We start from the raw sequence: 21608 nt of genomic DNA, 5'->3' as shown, positions 1-21608 counted from the left end.
CCAGGTCATCTGATGCAGCAGTCCACCACTGGTCAAATAGCCCTTACACAGCCTGGAGGTGTGTTTTGTGTCATGAGTCATTGTCCTGTTGAAAAACAAATGATAGTCCCACCTAGCGCAAACCAGATGGGATGGAGTATTGCTGCAGAATGACAACGTAGCCTTGCTGGTTAAGTGTGCCTTGAATTTTAAATAAATCACCTACTGTGTCACCAGCAAAGCACCATCACACCTCCTCCTCCATGCTTCACAGGGGAAACAAAAACATGCGGAGATCATCTGTTCACCTACTCTGCATCTCACAAAGACACAGTGGTTGGAACCAAAAATCTCAAATTTGGACTCATCAGATTCAACGGATTTCCACCGGTCTAATGTCCATTGCTCGTGTTTCTTGTCCCAAACAAGTCTCTTCTTCTTGTTGGTGTCCTTTAGTAGTGGTTCTTTGCAGCAATTCGACCATGAAGGCCTGATTCACACAGTCTCCTCTGAACAGTCTCTAATGAACGTATCCTCTGCAGCAGAGGTAACTCTGGGTCTTCCTTTCCTGTGGCGGTACTCATGAGTGTCAGTTTCATCATAGCGTTTGATGTTATTTGCGACAGGTCTTGAAGAAACGTTCAAAGTTCATGAAAAGTTCAGATTGACTGACCTTCATGTCTTAAAGTAATGATGGACTGTTGTTTCTCTTTGCATATTTGAGCTGTTCTTGCCATAATATGGACTTGGTCTTTTACCAAATAGGGCTATCTTCTGTATACCACCCCTACCTTGTTACAACACAACTGATTGGCTCAAACACATTAAGAAGGAAAGAAATTCCACAAATGAACTTTTAACAAGACACACCTGTTAATTGAAATGCATTCCAGGAGACTACCTCATGAAGCTGGTTGAGAGAATGCTAAGAATGTGCAAAGTTGTCATCAAGGCAAAGGATTGCTACTTTGAAGATTCTCAAATATGAAATAGATTTTGATTTGTTTAACACTTTTTTGGTTACTACAAGATTCCATGTGTGTTATTTCATCGTTTTGATGTCTTCACTATTATTTTACAATGTAGAAAATAGTAAAAATAAAGAAAAACCCTGGAATGAGTAGGTGTGTCCAAACTTTTGTCTGGCACTGTACATGCACACATAGATACTGTACAGGCACTGTACATGTCACACCTACATTTTGTCATAATTTTACAGGTTGTAATTGTGGCCTTATAAGCAGTACTCTACCTCACACAGACTGTGTCATGTGGAGTGACGGTGGAGGGGTGGGCTTCTCACAGGCAGCTCCGAGTGCTGTGTGTGTGGGAGGGGGGAGCGGGTGTGCTTTAAGACCATCTGCTCCTTGGAGTATTTCAGTGGGGGCCAGAGCTTGTGGACCAGTGCGCACAGGCGAACAGCAACGCAAGCTGTGAGCTGGCCTGTTCCGGAAAATTCCTCCAGTTTCTGCCTCACAATGGGCAGTGTTCCGCTTACAGTGTTTCCTTTATTCCTATGAGCCACCAGCGAGCTTCACATACATGCAGTATATGATATTAAGAATACAAATTGTCTTGGCTGAGCTGGCTCCTTCTCTTGAGGACAGTGGGGCCATTTGTTATTGGTTGATCATTTGGAATATGGAATATGAGTCATGGAAATATGGAAAGGTGTCATGGCCTGTTTCGGCCTTACTGATTCTGTGTCGATAGTCTCATTGTTGCACTAGACGTCCTGAACATAGTGCACACTGCATATGGCCTAGTGTAGGCTATGAATGAAATTATAGGGCTAAGGATGCCTGTGATTATTCTGCCTATTTACTACTGTGTTGGCGCTGGGATAATACAGCCCCCACAGGCTATGTGAAACACTATGAAGAACAGGAGGAGTGGTGGAGTGTACGCCTAGGGAGATTCTCAACTGATAAAAAGTAAGCTGTCCTCCTCTCCTCCGTGACCCGGAAAACGATAAGTGGTGGAGGAGAGCGTCAATTCGTTAGTTGGCGAATGAAGAAGTGTCCTCCTCTCCTCGATGATCTACTTCAGCAGAGGACGCACAAGAGCGTCCCAACGGCGCCTAGCACGGAAGGGTTTTAACGGCCGCCACACCCCCTTTCAATCAGCTGTTGTTTTCTCGAAGGAGAAAAGCATGCACACTTTTAAAAACGATACACTACTTATCCTTTAACCTTTAAAATGTCTTGCACAACTAGCTACCTTTGTTTGTTTTTAAAAAATCACTTTACACATTTATTTGGGGATTCCACCCCTAGAAACGTCATTTGCCTGATGACGCGCAAGTGGAAAAGGGGAGTCTCATCTCATACAAGCGCATTTGTTTCCAGATTCCCTGAACAGAGGAGAGGAAGCAGGAAGCGAGCAAAACCAATTGAAACTCTCCCATAGACTCCTAAAGGGGAATTTGTGTTGCAGTCATTTTTACAATGTGAATGTTCCAAGAGTCCACACTAAGGTCATTTAGTGTGGATGACCTTAGTGTGTACATTTCACCTAAGTATTTATCACAATACAGACCTGTGACCTCTAGCAGTGTAATGTTGTTATTACTGTATAACACACAGAAACCAACAATCATGAATAAGAAAAAACTTTATAAAAACATTTCATCAATGTGTTATTTTTGTCTCTATGCCATTAACTAAAGTATAGCAATTTGGAAATGTTGCTGTGCCAACATTGCTAACAATGGCAATGCAATAGTGGTCAGATTAGCAGATGAACATGCATAAAGTTGTGCCAAATTTTTGAGAATGACACAAATATTAATTTTCACAAAGTCTGTTACCTCATTTTGTATGATGGCAATTTGCATATACTCCAGAATGTTATGAAGAGTGATCAGATGAATTGCAATTAATTGCAAAGTCCCTCTTTGCCATGCAAATTAACTGAATCCCCAAAAAACATTTCCACTGCATTTCAGCCCTGCCACCAAAGGACCAGCTGACATCTTGTCAGTGATTCTCTCGTTAACACAGGTGTGAGTGTTGATGAGGACAAGCCTGGAGATCACTCTGTCATGCTGATTGAGTTCGAATAACATAATAATAATAATATAAATAACAGACTGGAAGTTTCAAAAGGAGGGTGGTGCTTAGAATCATTGTTATTCCTCTGTCAACCATGGTTACCTGCAAGGTAACAAGTGCCGTCATCATTGCGTTGCACAAAAAGGGCTTCACAGGCAAGGATATTGCTGCCAGTAAGATTGCACCTAAATCAACCATTTATCAGATCATCAAGAAATTCAAGGAGAACGGTTCAATTGTGAAGAAGGTTTCAGGGCGCCCAAGAAAGTCCAGCAAGCGCCAGGACCGTCTCCGATCCCACAGTTGATTCAGCTGTGGGATCGGGGCACCACCAGTACAGAGCTTGCTCAGGAAGTGCATCTGCACGCACAGTGAGACAAAGACTTTTGGAGGATGGCCTGGTGTCAAGAAGGGCAGCAAAGAAGCCACTTCTCTCCAGGAAAAACATCAGGGACAGACTGATATTCTGCAAAAGGTACAGGGATTGGACTGCTGAGGACTGGGGTAAAGTCATTTTCTCTGATGAATCCCCTTTCCGATTGTTTGGGGCATCCGGAAAAAAGCTTTTCTGGAGAATACAAGGTGAGCACTACCATCAGTCCTGTGTCATGCCAACAGCAAAGCATCCTGAGACCATTCATGTGTGGGGTAGCTTCTCAGCCAAGGGAGTGGGCTCACTCACAATTTTTGCCTAAGAACACAGCCTTGAATAAAGAATGGTACCAACAAATCCTCTGGGAGCACCTTCTCCCAACCATCCAGGAACAGTTTGGTGACGAACAATGCCTTTTCCAGCATGATGGAGCACCTTGCCATAAGGCAAAAGTGATAACTAATTGGCTCGGGGAACAAAACATTGATATTTTGGGTCCATGGCCAGGAAACTCCCCAGACCTTAATCCCATTGAGAATTTGTGGTCAATCCCCAAGAGGCGGGAGGACAAACAAAACCCCACAAATTCTGACAAACTCCAAGCAATGATTACTCAAGAATGGGCTGCCATCAGTCAGGATGTGGCCCAGAAGTTAACTGACAGCATGCCAGGGCGGATTGCAGAGGTCTTGAAAAAGAAGGGTCCACACTGCAAATATTGACTCTTTGCATCAACTTCATGCAATTGTCAATAAAAGCCGTTGACATTTATGAACTGCTTGTAATTATACTTCAGTATTCCATGGTAACATCTGACCAAAATATCTAAAGACACTGAAGCAGCAAACTTTGTGGAAATTAATATTTGTGTCATTCTCAAAACTTTTGGCCATGACTATACACTCTAAGCTCTGTAAATGTTTGAAATGACTTGGGAGGAAACCTCCCCCAAGTGGTACATACACACACATACGTACATACATACACACACAGGCACACACACACACACAATGACCATGGCGCAGGGAAACACTGCTTTGTCCCAACAGAACGACAGCAAGTGGAGGAGGATGAGGGGATGTGGGAAGGAGAGAGGAGGAGGCGGAGAGGAAGGTCACATAGCTGTTGTGTCGCCGTAAGGGCCACTGTGCGAAGTGTGTTGGCACGCCGTGTGCCTCATGTGTGTAGGAGTCTGTGGCATGCTGCACATTCATTTGTACAGGCTCCAGTCTGTGAATGAGGTATTCACTCGGACTCTACCAACCTTCCACCACACAGGCCTACTCAGCCCATCCTCAAGTGTGTTTGTGTAGGGATTCCCTTGAAAACATCCATGGCTTGGTGGACAGTGACTCACGCCACTTAAACTGTAATAACCGTTCCACCATGAAATAGAAGTATTCCTTGTTGCGTTGATATGTAGGGGGTCCTTCTAGTTGCTTGCTGGACCATGTTGTCATCCCACATCCACAAACATACCTTATGCAGGAAAATATTTGGTGTGTGTGTGTGTGGTCCAACGGAATGCTCAAAACATTTTACAACACCAAATGTCTTGTTTTTTTGTAATAAAATAAGAACCACTGTTGTTTGTTTTTAGATCAGAATCCCAGGTTTGCATCTTTTGGCTTAGTTTTTAAAATATTTACTCATTTTGTTTGCAACTACTACCGTAGTCAACGTGGGCACCGTACAATAACTAAAGCCTCTAACTGTGGGGATGTATGATTCCAATGGAACTGTTTGGAAATGGAGAACATTCTCATCTGTATGGGTATAAACCCAGTCATACTTATCTACTCATACTCACTAGTCATAGTGATATTATGGCTCAACTTACATTCACCCAGAGGTCACTGGCTCTTTGTGGATACAGTAGGTCCTAGAAGGGAAGTTATCTAATACTAGCAGGGTTCATTTGACCTGGTTGTGAGAGTCAAAAGCCTGGTCCACGGTCTGAGACAGAGAGACGGGCAATAGCAGAGAGGGCGATAGAGGAGAGGAATGCGTGTAGTGGGCCTAGGAAAAGGCAGAGAAATTTTTGAATTCATATTCAAAACTACCCACCACACACATTCACCACAGTCTGCAGCTCACACAGTCTCTCTTTCCCTCTTTCCATCTCTCTCTCTGCCACTGTCCCTCTTTCTCTCCTCGTCCCCTGTCCTAGAATCCATAGAACCCGACAGACAGGATTTTTCCACCTGTGGAGACCCACAAGGGAAGCACACGCTCGGGGAGAACGTAGAACCGACAGAACCCGAGGGAAGGAACCGAGAGGGAGCCGGAGCCTGGTGCTGAAGCTGGTATGAGGCAAGTGGTCTGTGGCTGGTCTCTGTGCTGGCCGTTTGTCTGCCAATCAATGGCTCTCGTTGTTGTTGCTGGTGGTGTCAGTGCCCTGCTCTCCGGGCTATTATGTTCCTACTGACATGGCTGATGTGTTGACTCTCAGCTCAGACACAGTCCCTCTCTTGGGGTTTTGTCTAATGCAGATGGTACAGCTTGACGCAATGTTTTAATGGCATTGGCTATGATTGCCATAACCTAGAGCCTCATGGTTTGGTTGAAAGGGGTCCAAGTCAACTTTATAAGTGATCTGTATGTGGACCGTACATTTTACTTTGGATTTCAAATGTGTGTGTGTGTGTATAAGTGTTATGACACTGTTTGGAAATACGCATGAGCATGCTGTTTGTGTGCGTACAATTGCTTGTTCGAGAACGGGATGTTCGTGTCCCTCAGCCCAGAATACCCTCTCCCTGTTGTTGCCAAACTGCATAAAACCAACAGAATTTGCCCTTATTTTCCATAGGAACACAGCTTATCAGCCTATAGACTGTCTGGGGACGTAGTGATGTGTTAATCATGGAGCTCTCCAACACAATCCACTCTTAGGCCCACCATCTGCAGCCGCCGGCTGCTCGGGGGGAGGCTAAAGACAAGTCGTTGCCTCCATAGCATCATGGATGACATACAGGGGGAGACACAGACTGGTAGATACAGACTAAATGGTCCAAACAACCAACGGACCAAATGATGATGGTTGACGCCATGATGTCATGTAGTGGATAGGGGCCTAGGGACTAGGGTATTGAGTCATGGTTCTGAACAGGGCCCAACAGTGACTGTCTGTCGAAGACCTGGGACTTACGTATGAATAGCCTAATGAGTGACTTTACAGGCACTCACACAATGCCGTCTGAGTGAGAGCGCGAGAGAGAAAGAGAGAGTGTGCGTCACCATGTCTATGTGCCAGTGCCTGTGAAGAACCCGTCTCAGGCAGCAGGGCTGATGACATCGCCTGATGCTCATGTCAATTGTTGTGTGTGTTTTAATATATATATTGTTTTTACAGAGAAGATAAGGGAGAGGGCTGTTGAGGTGTCTGGGTGTGATTGGGCGCCCTCTAGTGAACATTACTACTACTGCTACCACCAAGCTGAGGAATCAGACATTTTCTGTCTTGGCTACTTTTCGCCCATTGAGCAATTCAAGGTAATAGTCATTAATGTCTACTGTCTTTTTCCACACAAACATATTGACTTTTGCCATTGTTACCTGAGATAAAAGCAACATATGCTAATTATAATATTTAAAAAAATGTATAATTTAGCCATTGCATTTACATGTCACCACTACTGACATTAGTTATATGTCACTATATTGGCATATTCAAAATATATCACTTAGCATTGGGCTCCATTGGTCCAGAACAGAATGGTAAAGAATGGTAAATGGTAAAAGTTGTGGCTGCGTAATTGAGGTCCGATGTCTGTTGCAGAGGTCTCCGGTTCAGGGTTAAATAGACACCATGTGGTGTTTGGAGCTGCTTCTGCCAGTGTTGCTAATCATCAAAGGTAAGACTTTTATGTTTCTCATTCCCTATTCAGTGTGAATAACTACTCGATTACACCACAACTCAGACTGGGGAAATTCATTTCAAGACTACAAATGTAAATACTAGAAACGAAGTAATCCAGAAACAGTTAAAGTCGAAGTTTACATACAGTTGAAGTCGGACGTTTACATACACCTTAGCCAAATACATTTAAACTCAGTCTTTCACAATTCCTGACATTTAATCCTAGTAAAAATTCCCTGTCTTAGGTCAGTTAGGATCACCACTTTATTTTAAGAATGTGAAGTGTCAGAATAAAAGCAGAGAGAATGATTTATTTCAGCTTTTATTTATTTCATCACATTCCCAGTGGGTCAGAAGTTTACACACACTCAATTACTATTTGGTAGCATCGCCTTACTAACTTGTGTCAAACATTTAGGGTAGCCTGCCACAAGCTTCCCACAGTAAGTTGGGTGAATTTTGGCCCATTCCTCCTGACAGAGCTGGTGTAACTGAGTCCGGTTGTAGTCCTCCTTGCTCGCACATGCTTTTTGAGTTCTGCCCACACATTTTCGATAGGGTTGAGGTCAGGGCTTTGTGATGGCCACTCCAATACCTTGACTTTGTTGTCCTTAAGCCATTTTGCCACAACTTTGAAGTATGCTTGGGGTCACTGTCCATTTGGAAGACCCATTTGCAACCAAGCTTTAACTTCCTGACTGATGTCTTGAGATATTGCTTCAATATATCCACATAATTTTTCCATGTTGCCATCTATTTTGTGAAGTGCACCAGTCCCTCCTGCAGGAAAGCACCCCCACAACATGATGCTGCCACCCCCGTGCTTCACAGTTGGGATGGTGTTCTTCAGCTTGCAAGCCTCCCCCTTTTTCCTCCAAACATAATGATGGTCATTATGGCCAAACAGTTCTATTTTTGTTTCATCAGACCAGAGGACATTTCTCCAAAAAATACGATCTTTGTCCCCATGTGCAGTTGCAAACCGTAGTCTGGCTTTTTTATGGTGTTTTTGGAGCAGTGGCTTCTTTCTTGCTGAGGCCTTTCAGGTTATGTCGATATAGGACTCGTTTTGTACCTCTTTCCTCCAGCATCTTCACACGGTCCTTTACTGTTGTCCTGGGATTGATTTGCACTTTTCGCACCAAAGTACATTAATCTCTAGGAGACAGAACGCGTCTCCTTCCTGAGCGGTATGACAACTGCCTGGTCCCATGGTGTTTATACTTGTGTACTATTGTTTGTACAGATGAATGTGGTTCCTTCAGGCATTTGGAAATTGCTCCCAAGGATGAACCAGACTTGTGGAGGTGTACAATTTTTTTCTGAGGTCTTGGCTGATTTCTTTTGATTTTCCCATGATGTCAAGCAAACAGGCACTGAGTTTGAAGGTAGGCATTGAAATACATCCACAGGTACACTTCCAATTGACTCAAATGATGTCAGTTAGCCTATCAGAAGCTTCTAAAGCCATTACATCATTTTATGGAGTCTTCCAAGCTGTTTAAAGGCACAGTCAACTTAGTGTATGTAAACTTCTGACCCACTGGAATTGTGATACAGTGAAATAATCTGTCTGTAAACAATTGTTGGGAAAAATGACTTGCGTCATGAACAAGGTAGATGTCCTAAGCGACTTGCAAAAACTATAGTTTGTTATCAAGAAATTTGTGGAGTGGTTTTTCAAACAAGTTTTAATGGCTCCAACATGAGTGTATGTAAACTCTCGACTTCAACTGTATGCAATTGCACTTGGTGGTTTTACTGCATTGACCCACTTTTAGAGTGTGTCAAACTTACAGCAAGCAACACTAAAACAAACAGGTACAGAGTAGATACAGGTTCCAACTGTCACACATGGCAGCAGGGAATCAGCCTAATGTTCCAGTGCTTTCTTAAACAGTGGTGCTAGTGGTGCCATATGCTTCCTCCACATCTCTGCTCTTACCATCTCAACCAGGGAGAACATCATGATATCATCCTTTGTTCTCTCTATCTGTTCATCTTTTCTCAGTGATTCCATTTGAAACTGTAGATGTATTGTAGATCGACGGGTCATTGATACAGTATATAATTTCGCTCTCAATATTTCCATTTCCAATCTTTGTCCCATATCCCTCCTGCCCTCCCTCAGATGTCAGTGGCCAGTGGAATGTATGGATACCCAGGGACATCTCGGCCATGACCAACTCCTGCGTGGTCATCCCCTGCACATTCATGTACCCGTCCGGTATCCGGCCGTACCGCGGCACCCACGGCATCTGGTACTTTGGTCAGCCCTACCCCCAGCTCTTCCCACCTGTGGTGATCAAGACGCGCACAGACATCGTACATGAAAGTTACAAAGGGCGTACCAAGCTCATTGGGGACCTGCAACAGAGGAACTGCACCCTGCTCATCAGTAATATAGGTACAGAGCACTCAGGGAGGTACTACTTCCGTGCCGACCTGGGCGGTGCCAACATCTACACCTACCCAGATTTCTCTGAGCTCAAGGTGCTGGGTAAGCCTGCTGAGAGGTTATGTTTACAATTGTTTACAATTGAATATGTCACATTTAAGGGCTGGATTTCCCTCGCCTCGTACCATATCTGTTTGTGCTGTCTTTCCAACGACTGTGGACACTGTTTGGCATGACAATGACAGTAGGAGTTGGCAAGCCCAAATATATCTGGGACCAGGCTAGGATTGTCCTAGCTGGGATTATAATTATTATAGTTTTAATGAGAATTGGTAAATATTGTGAAATGGTGAATCTTCACTCATTCGCTTATATCCTCTCTGTCCCCCAGACCAGCCCAACATTGACATCCCTGAGGAGATAGTCGCTGACGAGAATCTGGAGTTGACGTGCTATGCTCCAGACAATTGTCCAGAGAATAGCCCAGAGATCCAATGGATGTACACAGACTACCTGCCTGAACCCGAGTATACCTCAGACTACGTGGAAGAGAGCAACACAGCCGTGCTGTCCAGCACGCTCATCTTCACCCCCAGGCCCATACACAATGGTCAGCTGCTGGGCTGCAGGGTCTACTACCCCAACACCACCCTGGTCTATGAGAGACTTATCTCTCTGGATGTCAAGTGTAAGTGACCAACTGATTGTTGTCACCGAACCTGTAGCTTTGAATCCTCAAATTCTGTGAGAAGCGTGTCATTGGGACACAACAGGAGACACATTATGTAATGTGGGGGATTATATTAATATAGAAAAACTCATCTTGCCAACTACAAATTAGCAGTGTTACACATATTTCTGATATTTTAATTTTACCTTTATTTTACTAGGCAAGTCAGTTAAGAACAAATTCTGGGGTTAACTGCCTGTTCAGGGGCAGAACGACAGATTTGTACCTTGTCAGCTCGGGGATTTGAACTTGCAACCTTTCGGTTACTAGTTACTAGTCCAACGCTCTAACCACTAGGCTACCCTGCCGCCCCAGGGTAGCCTACACATTGTAGAATCATTGTCAATATCTACAGTCATCCATTATTCTACATCTAAAGTAGAAGGGTAGTAACTTCATTTAGAAATATATTGCAAGATTGTACCATGGTATGCATTGGGTATGTTAGCCTGGCAAGATTGTGACATGGTATGTATTGGGTATGTTAGCCTGTCATCCAACCAAACCTGTTTGTCTACGTTTCACCTTTTTGTTTTTCTTTGAAACAATGATGAGTGCAGTGTTAGGTCGGGTTTAACCAGGTTATACACCTGTCACTTTTAATAGTCTAACCCCACCTTCCCCTTCCTCTCACCCCAGATGCCCCTCGCTCGGTGTGGGTGAACGTGTCCGTGGAGGTGATGGAGGGCAGCTCGGTAACACTGCTCTGCGAGGTGGACAGTAACCCTCCTCCCAGGATCTCCTGGCTGTTTGGGGACCAGGAGCTGCTGTGGGACACGGCTTCCAACGCCTCGCTCTCCCTGGAGGACTTAACCCCCTCTCAGGAGGGCATCTACACCTGCGTGGGAGATAATGGCTACGGCGCCATGAACACATCCATGTACCTGGCTGTCTTGTGTAAGTGTCATTGTGCAACATGGTGTTTCTGGAATAATCAAAAATAGTTACATTTAACCATTGTAGTTATACAGTATGTCAACCAAGCTGACATTTTAGTTTATGTCATTTGCAGTGACATATGTGACCGACCGACTTGGTTCGGTCTTATTTAGTCAAATTTGAAATTGTGTTTTTTACATTGGATAAAAGTAAAGACTCTGAGCTAGAAAATAGTATATCACACACTGCAGTTGAGGAACAATGGGAAAGTAATTCTGCTTTAAAAGTTGATAAACGTATAACCTCACTTCTAAGAAAATGACACTTGAATGTTTTGGTAGACCTACTAGAGAGCTCTTCTTTGTCTACACCCATTATGAATTGTTCACACCCTCTTAAGACATAGCCCCACCCATCTCTTTAAGGATACACACGTGAGGCAAGATTTCAAGACTAAAGGCTGGTCTATCAACATATCTGTAAACAGTTATCAATGAATTATTCCAGGAAAATAAACTCACAACAAGATCATTATTTACAAGTTAACGGTTCGCTAATTACAGAAAATAGCTTACGGTTGTGAGTGTAAAAGCATGGCATTCTACCAGAGAATTTTAGAACTTGGACACTGTCTCGTTGGTCTAACGTTATATCGGACTATGGTACAGTTCATGCTGTTCTTCACATTACAGTCTCTGGTAAACACATACTATATCAAATAAAATTAAAGTTTATTTGTCACATGCACAAATAATGCACAAATAAACTGTACAGGGAAATGGTTACTTGCATAGTGGAGTATTTTGTTTAGACATGTAGATAACTAACTAGCTAGCTAAACAATGAAACATTATCCCAACTCGTAGCATTAGTACCCTGCATGAATTTACAGGTAGCTAAACTAGAAAATGGCTCTGAGATACGAATAATATTACTACACAGCTAACAGTACGCTTTAACTTGCAATGAAAATGACTTCCTGACAAAATTAGAAATGTATAATATCTGAAAATGTAGCTAGCTATACTCTCTTACCTGTATACAGTACATGGATGAACGCTTCTCCCTCTCTGTCACGGATGACATGGTTGCCCTTAGTTTTACACAACAGACTGTTTTCTTTTCGACTCCCTCCGCATTTGCTATCAAACGCCTGAATTTTCTCCATCTCCTTAGCTATCATACTCTGCTTCCACTGGGAATTACACTGATTTCAAAACTCAGTCCTCCAGAAAGTGTAAAACTATCTTTCCAAAACAAATCTGCTTAAGAAAAGATTACCTAGACATACTGAGCAGCTCATTATAGACAGAAGCATGCTACATGGCAGACCAATCCGAACTCATCTCTCAGCCTGTCCAGCCCATCAATTATCTCAGCCAATCATGGCTAGTGGGAAGGTTCCTGACTTTTTCCGTGGCTAAACTAACTAGGCTCGTAATTTAACAATTGTATTCATATTTACAGATGGCATACACGTTTGTTATTAAGGCACATGAAAGTTCACATGATCAAGAAGGCATTTCTGCACCAAAACTTATTTTGATTAAAAAAATTAAATGTTTGCAGTCAAATGCCTCTCCTGTGAAGTAGTGATGCGCAATATATATAACGATGTATTAGTCATGTGATAAACCTGGCCCATATCTTCTTGCTCTTGTTTATAGACAGTAAAACATTTGAACTACTTTCATATAACTCTACCTTTCATCCCCTATCTATCCTCCCTGCAGACCCTCCCAGTGAGCCAGTGGTAAATGGCTCCCTGACCGTTTTGGAAGGTTCCTCCATCTCCCTGCAATGTAGCACCCAAGGCAATCCCGCACCCACCCTCACCTGGCTGAAGGACGGGGAGCTGGTGGGCACCATCACGGCCGAGGAGGTGTCTGTGCTGGAGCTTCTGGAGCTCACCCCTCAGGGAGACGGACAGTACCGCTGCCTGGCAGAGAACGAACACGGACGAGCCAGCAGCTCCCTCAACATCACTGTGGAATGTGAGTGGGACATCACGTCATGTGGTATCATAACATATCATATCGTATTGTACCACCTACATTACACCACGCTACACCATGCCATCCCACTCTACATGTCAGTCATATCCTTTCCCTCCACCCTCTCTTCAGACGCCCCTGTCCTTCTGGAAGAGTCCAAGTGCACAGTGGTGAGGGAGGGAGTCCAGTGTGTTTGCATGGCTACGGGTAACCCTGAGCCCATCATCGAGTTCTACCTCCCCGACAAGAACATCACCATCAACGACACGGACGGACGCTACAACTACTACACGCACACGGACGGCCACACGTCCACGGGCATGATCAAACTACGGGAGAAGGGCGAGCGCCTGGGCAACGGTGCTGTCAATGTGCACTGCAGCATTAGCAACATATACGGGTCGGAGAGCTTTCATCTGGAGCTACAGCAGGAGAGTGAGTACACAAGTTCAGGTTTATGGTTAAACACAGAAACAAATGCATACAATTAAAATGCTATACGTTGTATAGCCAAGCATACATGAGGGATTGAACTGAAATCAGAAGTGTAGTACCTTTATATGATATCTAGATTGACTGTATAAGTAAGAGCATAAACTGGCTACCCCATTGGCTTGATATGGCAATAGCATTATCTTGAATGTAAATGCGTTACAGTACCAGGACCTAGCTAAACAGTATTTTATGTTTCTACACTGTCTTCAATATGATGTTCTTGTCCGATGTTAGAGAAGTACATGATGGCAGTGATCGTTGGCACCATCGGTGGAGTGGCTGTCATCGCCTTCATCATCGCAGCAGTGAGATATGTGGGCCATAACAACAAGAAGTGAGTATCCACCCTTCACTAACTGTGACAGGGGTCGATGCGAGTTACAGGTACAGGTCATTTCCTGTTTGAATTGACGATAAGGAAACACTTCAGCCTCGCCATCCATTCTAAAACACCTCTGTGTATTCATGAGTGAATGATTGATCGATGAACGGACTTGAGAATCATTAGTCATAAGTTATGCTAACGCCAGAGCGAGTTCAATTCATTTGCCATCCCTAGTCCCATTTCTGGAATACTCTGAGATGGAGATCCAAAATGGCTGCCTGGTGGATTGGGTTAGCAAGCCAGACTAACCGTAGCCTATAGTTTGCAGGCTCAATTCCCTGCTTTGATACTGCTTTGTACCCTTGACCTGCTATGCTAAAAATACAGCCACGGTAGCCTACTTAACTAAGGTGCTTCAGCATTATACCAATACATCACATTCCGACAAAAGCTTTTACTGAAAGTCGCTCCAAGAGAGGGTGTCGGCTCAACCGCAACTAAACCCATGAACCAATAACCACAACCATGAACGTCGACCACAACCATGAACCATAGGCCTGTAGATTATTAACTGCGTTGGGATGCAGGCCCTTGTTTTAAAATGGATGCCCAGGCTTGGAGTGTCACCCTGAGTTAGTTAGCGGCCATGAGACCGAGTCTGATCTTGTGACTCCACCCCCCAGAGAGAATGGCAACCCTGGGCAGGACCTGGTCTCTAAACTGGAGAACCCAGCGTTGTACTACAGCACAGTCAAGAAGGACAAACAATGTCTGAGGAAGAAAGTGGTGAGACATGTTGATGATGATGACTATAATGATGATAATGACCATTCTCAGATCTGTCTTAAACGTGAGAATGATAGCTTACCCGTTGCTGATACTGAAACTATACTATACCCATTCAATTCATGTCCTATTTTTGATGTAAAGTAAGGTTCATTCCATGGAGATATTCATAAATAATCAAAAACCTATATGACCTCTTATGTTAAAGAGAAAATGTAAACTTCCCCAGCCAACTACTGGCCTAGCCGGAGAATCCCAGTACCACTATAGCTATCTATCACAGTACCACTGGTGTAGCTGCCACCATAGCCTTTCCAGACCACTGTTTTCTGCTTCATCGCTTCTCTGCGTTCTTCTGTCTCTGTTTTCTCTTCCCTTACTCTTGCACAGCTTAAGACAGAGCTTCTGGGCTCAAAGTTTAACTCCATTCTAGAGGAGAGCACGGTAAGGTTCCTAAACAACCCAGCCCCAATCCCAACTCCAAGTCTCAGTGGTAGACAGCATCCCTCACACATCACAGACAGCAAAATTATACGATGGCCCAAATTTGGCTCTAATCTACAATATTACGATTTACCATTTTACCCAGTTAACCACTTGGTGTTACGGTCCTGAAGTGGATCTGTAGCATGAAATGTCCAGACCTTGCCTGGCAATGTGGCCCACATTCAGACCAAAAGTAACTCAAGCCAGAGATGGCCCATAAGCAAAGTGCCAACCCTCCCCCAGTTCGTATCTCATACATTTGGACAAGATCTGGGCCATACGACTCATTGTGGTGCCAGAACTGAGCCACATTGTATGTGTCACAAAACAACCAGATCTGGCCCACAGTCGTCTGCTGTCTGAGATCAGCTTCCATGTGCTCTATTGCCTTCGATTTCCACTACTACTGTTGCACGGCTGCCTCGATACTAACAGGATATGCTAAACCGCCTCAATCTCCTTGTTTTACGCCTCTGCTCACCAGTAACTACTAACCCTCCTTTCTTCTCTCTCAATGTCTGTCATGTTATCCCTTTATACTCTGAATGTTCTAAGGTGTCAATGGCATTGGTGGCACTGTCCTGATATAACCTGTGATTCTGAATGGGCCTTCTCTCTTTCCGTACCTTCAACAGGGAGAAGACGGGGATTATCAACCTGTGGGCTCTATGGCAGACCTGGAGAGGCAAGAGCTGAATTACGCCGCCCTGCAGTTTCTCGGGGGCGCTCCAGGGATGGGGGGGCCTCAGGGAGGGGGGATGACGGCAGTGACTACACCGAGATCAAGGCCAAATGAATCGCGATCCTTCCCTGACCCATCGTCACCGCGGGACACAGTGGCAGCCATGTTGTCGCCCCCCTCCTCACGTCATTCGCCCCCTCTTCAAACGTCTTCCCCCCTCCCCCATAGACACCATCACCAACCTTCACCGCCACACCAAGAACTCCCATCGTCTCCGCCCGTCCCTGAATCATCTCAAATGACGTCCCCGTTAGTCGACCCCCAAGCCTCCAAGGGGAACCCCAGTCACATCTCGCCACCCAGGACTGCTGGTAGCTACTTGCAGGGTCAGAACACGGCCCAGTGGACAATGTAAAAAGATCTTTGTATTATCAGCAGCTGTCTCCAGGCTCTTACTCTATTGTTCATAGTCAAACAATTCCCTCACAACAGGTGCAATGCGTTAGTTACTGTACTGTATCATCTAGATTCAATGTTGCTATTTCCATCTCTACACCATTAATTGTTGGCATTGCTTTTCTGGGGCTCCCCTTCTGTATGTCACCCTATATCATACTCATAGCTAGCCTGGTTAAACCAGATTGAACGCTGCGCTCACCAGTTTTCCTGTGAAACGCAGCGCAAATCAGTTTGGATACCAAGCTAACTGTCTAGATCCGTCCGTTATAGTCCTTCTCCACTGTGTCCGCTGCCAGTCGAAGTGTCAGGGAAAGGGGTGTGTTTTGTGCTTTTTCTTTTCTTATCTCTATTTCTGACCCTGGATCTGGAGGAAATGAGGGATCTCTTCTCTCTTCCTGATCCAGTGGTTGTCACCGCTGACCAGTGTTCAACAAACGTTAGGCCTGGTACACATCCAATTGAACCCTGTCATCTTCATCTCACATATTCTGTTCCAACATATAGTTCAATAGTGATGTGTGCTGTGACTCCGTGGCTTTTGATGATGATGAGAAATGAATATTTCTTTGATTTTATATAAAGAGAGAAAATTGATACTCTAAGAGGTTTGTGGAGCCTCGAACACAAGGTTCTGCTCGTGCAAGAAGTGGCCTGATTTATTTTGTTTTTATGCATTATAAGCACTGATTGCATTGTGTTTTGCTCTTGAGGAAATATGCCGGGGTAACACAGAATATTCTATTTATGCCGTTGCCCATGATTTAATTACTAGTATTTTTGGACGATGTTTTGCTAAGGGTAAGTGTTAACTTATCCTTAAATGGGAACCAATGGATTAGAATACATTTTTGGATCAATCTGGCATACATGACTCCACTGTAACACTCGCACAGCAGGCCAAAATGTATCTCGTTGAGACAATGTGTGTGTGTGTGTGTGTAAACAGTGCTGAAAGATCAGCGAACACTGATCACTGTGGCTGTTTCAAAAGATCACTTTATCTGAGACCGCTTCTCACAAAATGTCTACTTCAATGGTTGTGAAGTGTGAAATCGATGCCTAATCCTATAGGGTTGTATCAGATGAGGCATTTGAGTGGCACAACATTGAAGTTGTTACAACAGTTCGGTTGTGCTATTCAAATATACTTGATCAACTCATGTAATGTAATCTCCAAGCTCACTAATGGCAACACTAGATAACAATGACTGTTAATACAATATTAATAAGCTGCATATGGATATGGGTAAAAGGATACCAGTATACATTATGTAAATAAATACCCTGCATGACTATTATGCTGTCAGCCATATGTGTAAATACACTACGGTATGTACATGCTCACTATTGCAACAATGGTTTACACAGGCAAGTCGGATACGGGTTCGGTAACACTTTAATTGACTTCTCTGTCATAAGGGTGACATAACGCTGTCATAACATAACACATGTCATTTTCGGTCGTGAAAACTGATGTCAAAATACTGACAACCCTTTACACTGTCATGACACAAATTGGTATTTATGTAAATTAGTTGGCTAGCGGTATGCTAAGCCAATAACCCGACTGAAGCAAAGATTTGTGCCATGACGGTGTCAAGCTTATGTCAGCTGTCATGACTGTTAATAAGAGATTTTATGTCATTGTTCTGACATGGTTAAGTCACTAGACCTAATGGCAGAGCGTTCAAGATGTGTTGCCCAACGTTGAGACATGCCAATATGGACATCCGTTTAGTAACACTTACTGTCGTCAGTTCTCTTGAACGCCTCATGGGGGGTTAAGTTCTTTCTAAACCTGGGAACAAAATGGAGAAGCGTTGTTCATGTCTTCTCTCATTTGTTTGTCACATAGTGTGTTGTAAAGCAGATATGTACTTTCTTTACTTTGTGGTATTCATTATTATTATTGTGATGATTTTTGTTTTATATCTTTGACACAATAATTCCGATCAGAATTCTGCAATCCTTCTGCAAATTAGCACTGTTATTACTTAATGACAACAAGAGCTCTATGATGATGTTTGATCATTCTCTTTCTTTTACAAGTCTGTCCCGCCTCAAGCAAAGCCATCTTTCTTTGGGTCCAAACAACAAATAAATCAAGTAAACAACAGAGAATGTGACCAGTTCAGTTTGTTATCTATATAGTTGATATGTTTTCTCATATCCAAAACAGAATGGAAAATACACCCTGAATACATTCTATATCTCCATGTACTCCGGACGCTTTATCTGGACACGATTCGTCAGGACCTCCAACAGCCGAAGCTAAGTAGTAACATTAACATGATGCCTTCTAATTGCAGCCGCTGTGCTCGCCTTACGGCGAGGATAGCTGTACTGCAAGCCCAGCTTCAGACGCAATCGTTAGGCAAGGGTAATTTCAGTGTAGGAAAGGATGAAACAGCGTCTGTGCCACCAGTAAGTACAGATAGTAGTATAAATCCCTGGCACAGTCCCCGCAGCCGGACAACTTTCTCACGGTTTCTGGAAGGAAATGCTGTAGGAACGCTCAACCGGTGTCGCTCATTCAGCAGACAGAAACTTTCAACCGGTTTTCCCCATTAAGCAGCGGGTCGGTGTCAGAGGCCGAGTCTTCTCTGGTCTCTACTCCTCCCGTTACGGGGTCTGAGACGCCGAAGCTTCCCACCATTAGCTCTGACAAATTGAAAACTCTAGTCATTGGCGACTCCATTACCCGCAGTATTAGACTTAAAGCGAATCATCCAGCGATCATACACTGTTTATCCGGGGCAGGGCTACCGACGTTAAGGCTAATCTGAAGATGGTGCTGGCTAAAGCTAAAACTGGCGAGTGTAGAGAGTATAGAGATATTGTTATCCACGTCGGCACCAACGATGTTAGGATGAAACAGTCAGAGATCACCAAGCGCAACATAGCTTCTGCGTGCATATCAGCTAGAAAGATGTGTCGGCATCGAGTAATTGTCTCTGGCCCCCTCCCAGTTAGGGGAGTGATGAGCTCTACAGCAGAGTCTCACAACTCAATCGCTGGTTGAAAACTGTTTTCTGCCCCTCCCAAAAGATAGAATTTGTAGATAATTGGCCCTCTTTCTGGGACTCACCCACAAACAGGACCAAGCCTGACCTGCTGAGGAGTGACGGACTCCATCCTAGCTGGAGGGGTGCTCTCATCTTATCTGCCAACATAGACAGGGCTCTAACTCCTCTAGCTCCACAATGAAATAGGGTGCAGGCCAGGCAGCAGGCTATTAGCCAGCCTGCCAGCATAGTGGAGTCTGCCACTAGCATAGTCAGTGTAGTCAGCTCAGCTATCACCATTGAGACCGTGTCTGTGCCTCGACCTAGGTTGGGCAAAACTAAACATGGCGGTGTTCGCCTTAGCAATCTCACTAGGATAAAGACCACCTCCATTCCTGTCATTACTGAAAGAGATCATGATACCTCACATCTCAAAATAGGGCTACTTAATGTTAGATCCCTTACTTCAAAGGCAATTATAGTCAATGAACTAATCACTGATCATAATCTTGATGTGATTGGCCTGACTGAAACATGGCTTAAGCCTGATGAATTTACTGTGTTAAATGAGGCCTCACCTCCTGGCTACACTAGTGACCATATCCCCCGTGCATCCCGCAAAGGCGGAGGTGTTGCTAACATTTACGATAGCAAATTTCAATTTACAAAAAAAAAAAATGACGTTTTCGTCTTTTGAGCTTCTAGTCATGAAATCTATGCAGCCTACTCAATCACTTTTTATAGCTACTGTTTACAGGCCTCCTGGGCCATATACAGCGTTTCTCACTGAGTTCCCTGAATTCCTATCAGACCTTGTAGTCATTGCAGATAATATTCTAATCTTTGGTGACTTTAATATTCACATGGAAAAGTCCACAGACCCACTCCAAAAGGCTTTTGGAGCCATCATCGACTCAGTGGGTTTTGTCCAACATGTCTCTGGACCCACTCACTGTCACAGTCATACGCTGGACCTAGTTTTGTCCCATGGAATAAATGTTGTGGATCTTAATGTTTTTCCTCATAATCCTGGACTATCGGACCACCATTTTATTACGTTTGCAATTGCAACAAATAATCTGCTCAGACCCCAACCAAGGAACATCAAAAGTCGTGCTATAAATTCACAGACAACACAAAGATTCCTTGATGCCCTTCCAGACTCCCTCTGCCTACCCAAGGACGCCAGAGGACAAAAATCCGTTAACCACCTAACTGAGGATCTCAATTTAACCTTGCGCAATACCCTAGATGCAGTTGCACCCCTAAAAACTAAAAAAATGTCTCATAAGAAACTAGCTCCCTGGTACACAGAAAATACCCGAGCTCTGAAGCAAGCTTCCAGAAAATTGGAACGGAAATGGCGCCACACCAAACTGGAAGTCTTCCGACTAGCTTGGAAGGACGGTACCCTGCAGTACCGAAGAGCCCTTACTGCTGCTCGATCGTCCTATTTTTCTAACTTAATTGAGGAAAATAAGAACAATCCGAAATTCCTTTTTGATACTGTGGCAAAGCTAACTAAAAAGCAGCATTCCCCAAGAGAGGATGACTTTCACTTTAGCAGTGATAAATTCATGAACTTCTTTGAGGAAAAGATTATGATTATTAGAAAGCAAATTACGGACTCCTCTTTAAACCTGCGTATTCCTCCAAACCTCAGTTGTCCTGAGTCTGCACAACTCTGCCAGGACCTAGGATCAAGAGAGACGCTCAAGTGTTTTAGTACTATATCTCTTGACACAATGATGAAAATAATCATGGCCTCTAAACCTTCAAGCTGTATACTGGACCCTATTCCAACTAAACTACTGAAAGAGCTGCTTCCTGTGCTTGGCCCTCCTATGTTGAACATAATAAACGGCTCTCTATCCACTGGATGTGTACCAAACTCACTAAAAGTGGCAGTAATAAAGCCTCTCTTGAAAAAGCCAAACCTTGACCCAGAAAATATAAAAACTATCGGCCTATATCGAATCTTCCATTCCTCTCAAAGATTTTAGAGAAGGCTGTTGCGCAGCAACTCACTGCCTTCCTGAAGACAAACAATGTATACGAAATGCTTCAGTCTGGTTTTAGACCCCATCATAGCACTGAGACGG

At 43.9% G+C, this 21608-nt stretch overlaps 1 pseudogene; it reads left to right on the top strand.

Annotated features, from left to right (window-relative positions):
* Positions 1–16345, top strand: part of LOC118364334 (myelin-associated glycoprotein-like) — a 20012-nt pseudogene extending 3667 nt beyond the window's left edge.
* Positions 16346–21608: the final 5263 nt, after the last annotated feature.

The sequence above is a fragment of the Oncorhynchus keta genome, chromosome 31 (genome assembly GCF_023373465.1).
Source record: "Oncorhynchus keta strain PuntledgeMale-10-30-2019 chromosome 31, Oket_V2, whole genome shotgun sequence".
Taxonomy (NCBI): domain Eukaryota; kingdom Metazoa; phylum Chordata; class Actinopteri; order Salmoniformes; family Salmonidae; genus Oncorhynchus; species Oncorhynchus keta.
The sequence above is the reverse complement of the archived record's forward strand: the minus strand, read 5'-3'. Positions and strand labels throughout refer to the sequence as shown.